Source organism: Acinonyx jubatus, chromosome A1 (assembly GCF_027475565.1).
Source record: "Acinonyx jubatus isolate Ajub_Pintada_27869175 chromosome A1, VMU_Ajub_asm_v1.0, whole genome shotgun sequence".
Classification (NCBI taxonomy): Eukaryota; Metazoa; Chordata; class Mammalia; order Carnivora; family Felidae; genus Acinonyx; species Acinonyx jubatus.
In genome coordinates, this window is record NC_069380.1 from 113,576,313 (window position 1) to 113,582,312 (window position 6,000).

Here is a 6,000-nt window from a genome sequence, read left to right on the forward strand (position 1 = left end):
AAGAGGAGCAGGAAGGGGGAAGGGACACATCCAACTTCTTTTTTTTTTTTTTAATGTTTTATTTATTTTTGAGAGAGAGAGTGGGCACAAGCAGATGAGGGGTAGAGAGAGAAGGAGACACAGAATCCGAAGCAGGCTCCAGGCTCCGAGCTATCAGGACAGAGCCCTATGTGGGGCTCAGATCCACCAACTGTGAGATCATGACCTGAGCCAAAGTCAGATGTTTAACCGACTGAGCCACCCAGGCGCCCTTGATTTCTTTCTTTCTTTCTTTTTTTTTTTTTTATGAAATTTACTGTCAAATTGGTTTCCATACAACACCCAGTGCTCATCCCAAAAGGTGCCCTTCTCAATACCCATCTCCCACTCCCCCCCACCTCCCACCCCTGATTTCTTCTAGCTTATTGATATATTCTAAATTCTCTGCAATCTCCACTATTTTTTTTAAGTTTATTTATTTGTGAGAGAGAGAGAGAATGAGAGAGACAGCGTGCACAAGCAGGGGAGGGGCAGAGACACGGACTCCCAAGCAGGCTCCAGGCTCTGAACCCACAAAACAGAGCCCAACGTGGGGCTCGAACTCACAAACTATGAGATCATGACCTGAGCCGAAGTCAGACACTTAACCAACTGAGCCACCCAGGCACCCTAACATTGAAGTTCTTTTTAAAGGGAGAATCAAAGTCCTCAAGGTACCTGCTAGATAGAAATCAAGAAGTCCTCGCTTGATAGGTCCTTTTATCACCCCCAAGGTCCTTTTATGTCTTCATGTACACCATGAGATTTCCCATCCCAGGTCAGGGCAAAGTCACGGCTGGTGCCTCCTCAGCCCCACATCAGTCCATGGTAAGGGCACTGTGTTTTTGAGACTCTCCAGGAAAGGGGCCTACCTGCCTCCTTCTGGCACAACCTGTGAGACTGGGAGAAAGGTGCCATTCTGGGAGGAGGGGTCAGTTTCAGTGCCTTCTTGCCCAGGTGATCCTAAGCTTTACAGTGCTACACACTGGGCATCGTCCAGCTCAGGCCTGGCTGAATCAGGACTCAGAGCCACCCACCTCCATTCCCCACGCACCCTAGAGTCAAAATCAGCTCTCCCAGTGCCTTTTCTACCATCATTTAGGGGATGGGAAGGATGTCAGAATCAGGACTGGGGGAATGGGACTGCTCAGAACCTGAATCACCCCCCAAGGATGCAGGAATATGAGACGAGGATCCTGTGCTTGAACATTTACAGGTAGCATCAGGATTGAAAACTGATTTATAGTCTGAAGGCAGGCAGGCAGGAGCGGGAGGAAGGTGGGGAGCTCTGTGTACAGTGCAGCCTTGTTGGGCAGCGGTAATTATATATTACATTGAACTGTCCTTGCAGCACAGTGAAGGGCAGTGAGAATGAGACTCTAAATCACACTTCTCTGATGCTCCCCATAGCTCACCTCCCTGTGATGTGGCCCCAGAGCCCAGGGCTAATGCTTCTCAACAGACACACATACACGCACACACACAGGCATACACACACAGCCTGGGGGGACTCAGAGAAGTGGGGGGAGATCGGATGTTATCACCTCTGGCAGCTTCTGGGGGGCTGCTCATGCTACATGCCTCATTGTATATTGCACCCCATACCTCCCACATTCTTTATTCCTCTTCTTCCACTGGGGCCTGAATGTGGGCTATGTCATTTGAAGAAGACATCCCTGTCCACCCTTCATTTGTTTGCTCCTGCAGCATCTCCCTTCTCCACACCACAGTTACTACCTTAGTTCATTTGGGACCTCATCACTTCTCTCCTGGATTTCTGCAAGTGACTCCTAACTCACTCTTTACTAATCCATCATCCTTTACTTTGTTGCCATGGTGATCTCCCTCAACATACTCTGACCATAATCTTGATCTCATTTGTCAGGGAATTGCAGGAGTGGGGAGAGATGGTCCAAGACTTTGGGTTCTTGAGAGCCCAGTAGGGAAGAATTTTCCCCAGGCTCTCCTGAGGTTGGTAATTGCTGGCTTACCTCCCATCCTGTGCTATCAAGTCTCTGACCTAGACTTTCCACCAATCCCCTCATCTGTCTTTCCAGGCCCCTGGCTATAGGTGGCCAGCACTTGCTGGTTCATTAGGGTGGTGGTGGTGCTTAAGTGGTGATAAGAACAAGCTCTGGGGTCAGACAGATGTAGATTTGAATTCTGGTCTCTGACCATGCCCAAGTTATTCTAAGTAGTGAACTGATGAAGATCATGAACTCTGCAGCCAGATTCCCTGAGTCTGAATCTTGGCTCTGCTACTCTTTTTTACTTTGGCTGGGGCAAATGATTCAACCTTCCTATGCAGTTTTCCCATTTCTAAAATGAGGGTGATAATAGTACCTATCTCATGGGGTTGTGATGCAGATTAAATGAATACAATAATGGGGCACCTGGGTGGCTCAGTCAGTTGAGTGTCCAGTTGAGTGTCTGACTTTGGCTCAGGTCATGATCTCACGGTTGGTTAGATGAAGCTCCACATCGCGCTCTCTGCTGTCAGCACAGAGTCTGCTTTGGATCCTCTATCCCCCCCTCTCTCTCTGCACCTTCCCCACTTGTGCTATTTCTCTCTCTCTCAAAAATAAGTAAATGTTTTTTTAAAAAAATAAAAAAATAAATGAAGACAATAATATCTTGCTGGTACAATAGTGTTGTGAGTGTAAGCTATTATTATTTGTAACTTCACCTCTCTGAGCTTCAATTTCCTTGTCTATAACAATTCTTCATAATATGACTCCTCCTTGCCCCAAGGTTGTTGTGAAGATCAAGGCACATTCCCTTTAGAAACTCTCAAAGGCTCTACAAACGTATGATATTATTATTTATTATCAGGTACGTGCTCCCTGCAGTTCTCAGGGTTTGGGCAAGAGGGCCACGTTCCCTTTAATAACTAAGCAGCTACCTTCGTCCTCCTCCTATGTCAGCCTCAAGGCAGACAATCGAGGAGTCCTGGAACCAGAAGCAGTCTTAGAGGTCATCCGTCCTCTTCCAACCTGAGGAAGGGGCATACAAGGTCCTGTGGACAGACTGGCATCTCTGATAGAGATGCTTTCCAAGGAGGTTGCCAATTAAGAATATAGTCTATTCTTGGGGCGCCTGGGTGGCTTAGTCAGTTAAGCGTCTGACTTCAGCTCAGGTCATGATTTCACAATCTGTGAGTTCGAGCCCCACATCAGGTTCTGTGCTGACAGCTCAGAGCCTGGAGCCTGCTTCGGATGCTGTGTCTCCCTTTCTCTCTGCCCCTCCCCTGCTCATGCTCTGTCTCTCTCTGTCTCAAAAATAAATAAAAACATTAAAAAAAAAAAAGAATATAGTCTATTCTCTTCATTGCAGAGGTGGACCCAGATAGCGTGGGTCCCACAGCTTATATAATTTGGGGATGCTTTCTTTAAGAAAAACGATACAAAATTACAAACATAAAATTAAGTACAGACTTTGGAAGGGGCCTGTGCAAATGAGGAGCTTAAGCTTCATTAGCTTCATGGAAAATCCACCTCTGCCACAGTGTCAGTGGGGCATTTGACAAATACTTGTCAGTTGGTTGCTTGTGGTCAAAACAAACCATTGCCACATGTCGCAAGCCAGGACCTGAGGACTGCAGTGGGCTCATCCTCCACCCAGACCCTGAAAGTTACCCCATTACATGGGCTGTGGATACTCCTGTGCCTTTACTTTGAGCTAATTGTTCATTTTCAAGACCTGCAAGCTATTTATTTTTGCTTTCAGTGCATTTGCATGTGATTTACATCACATTAATATTCACATTCATACAAGGAATGCTTCCTCTGCCCCAGCTTAGCTGAATTCTTGGGACTTAGGTAACAAGTGAGATTCAACTCTCTGTCTCTTCCCAGGATGTAGAGGGAAAGATACATTCAATTTAGGGGTGGATGGGAGAGAAGGGATGATGATATTTGTCTTGGAGTCAGTTTCTAAAGTCTCTGGTCCTACTCAAATTGTCTTCCTCCACATATCCCCATCCCCTGCTAATCTCATCCCTTCCCAATTTCCCAGCAAGTCTGATGTTAAAAATGCATATGTTCAAAGACACACATGCCGGTCCACATGCTGGGCTGACTTTGGCTCGATTTTGTGGCCCCTGAAGTCAAGAGGCACATGGCATTGAGATACCTGGAGATAAAAACACACAGGAGTTCTTCCTCAGGTCACTCGCAGAGAGAATCAGCCCCCCTAGAGTACCCTAGCACTGTTTGGAAGCCCAGTTTATTCCCCCCACTGGCAGAAGCAGATGGCAAGTGGGAGTGTGTGTGAGTATGTGCGTGTATGTGCGCACACATGCACGTAAGCTGTACACACGTGTGAGACAGTGAATACTCATATTCACATTAGTACATCTACTCAGACAAACAGAGGAAGTGGAGGTGAGGATGTGGGAAGAAAACTCTCAGTCTAAGAAAACCACATTCTAAATGTATTTAATGTGTGGTTCTAAATGTGTTAAAGGTGAAATCTGCTTCCCCAGCCCTACCCTGTGATAGAGAGGCAAAGAGAAGCTAGAAAGTCAGGAAAAGGTCTCAGGGCAGGGATGGGGTGCAGCTGCCAGTGTCACCACCAGCTCCAACAATGACGTCACTCTCCCAGATCCCTCCTCTGATGTGGTGAGTCACCCAGAGCCCAATCAATACTGCATTCCATTTGTCTATGCCATCTTTATGCTCTTGCGAGTCAATTCATGCTTTCCTCTTCCACACAGGCCAGTCCCTGTCCCCTGTGTGCCCAGAGGACCCTGAGCTACCCCAGCCCTGAGGCTTATTTCTCCTTTAAGCCTCTGTCAGAGAAGGCAGGAAACCCTGCTTGTGGGTGAGGCAATCTGAGGAGGAGAGGGAACAAGAGAAACAGAGAGACTCATAGTGTATGGAGGGAGTCTGGGAACAGAAGTTGAAAACTTGCAGGGTGCCTGGGTGGCTCATTAGGTTGAGCGTCTCTTGGTTTCGGCTCAAGTTATGATCTCACAGTTCGTGGGTTCAAGCCTCGTGTCAGGCTCTGTGCTGATAGTGCGAAGCTGTTTGGGATTCTTTCTCTCTCTGCCCCTCCCCTACTCATGTGCTCTTTCTCAAAATAAATAAATAAACTTTAAAAAGTTGAAAACTTGCAAAGCCAGCCTCTGGATAAGGAGAGGAGAAAGAAGAAGAGGCAGAGAAAAGAGAATGGAAAGGAGAGAGTCAAAAGAGAAAAAAGAAACAGGACACTGGGATTGGGGAAGAGAGATGGGGTGAGGTGAAGTTGCCAACTATGGACTTTCCCTTCTCAGGATTTTAGGATTGTGACCCATTTCTCTGGCCTTTCAATCTTAATTGGGTTCCCAGACCTAGTGGTGTATGGGAAATCCCAACACTCCAAACCACCTCCCCCAGGAGAGGAACCCCAATGTCTATCGTATCATCTACCTATCCAGTAAGGTCTCAGCTTGGTCCTACCCTCCATGTCAGAGATGGGGGCTGGGAAGCACTAGAAACCAGGGGTATGAGGGAACAGTGAGTGGCACAAAGGGGAAGAGGCGCTGGGGCAGCTCTGGTTTCTCTCTTGGGACCTCAGTTTTTTCCCAAGGCCTTGGCACCTGACCAACCATTGTTACTTTTAGCCTTACCCTTGTACTCAGCGGTGGCCTGAGCGTCATCCTTTGCCACTGACGGGAATCAGAACAGGGGCCCCTTTATCTGACAGTGAGAAGGACTAGGTTGCCCAGTTTCTGTAACTCTAAGTTCCCAAGATGCAGTTTGTTCTTGGTGTAAAGTGAGCTGCTACAAGGAAACAGAAGCCTGTGTGTGAGTCAACAAGATGGCACCAGAGGGTAAGGAGACCCTCAACTTGTTGTGGCCAAGTGTCTCTACAAACAAGAAAAGCTGTCTCCAATCCCCATTTATAATTCTCCATCAGCTACAATAACACAGATACCAGTAATGATAATAATAACAACAACCATTTACTGAGTGCCTAATTTATGCCAAAGGCCTTGGTAAG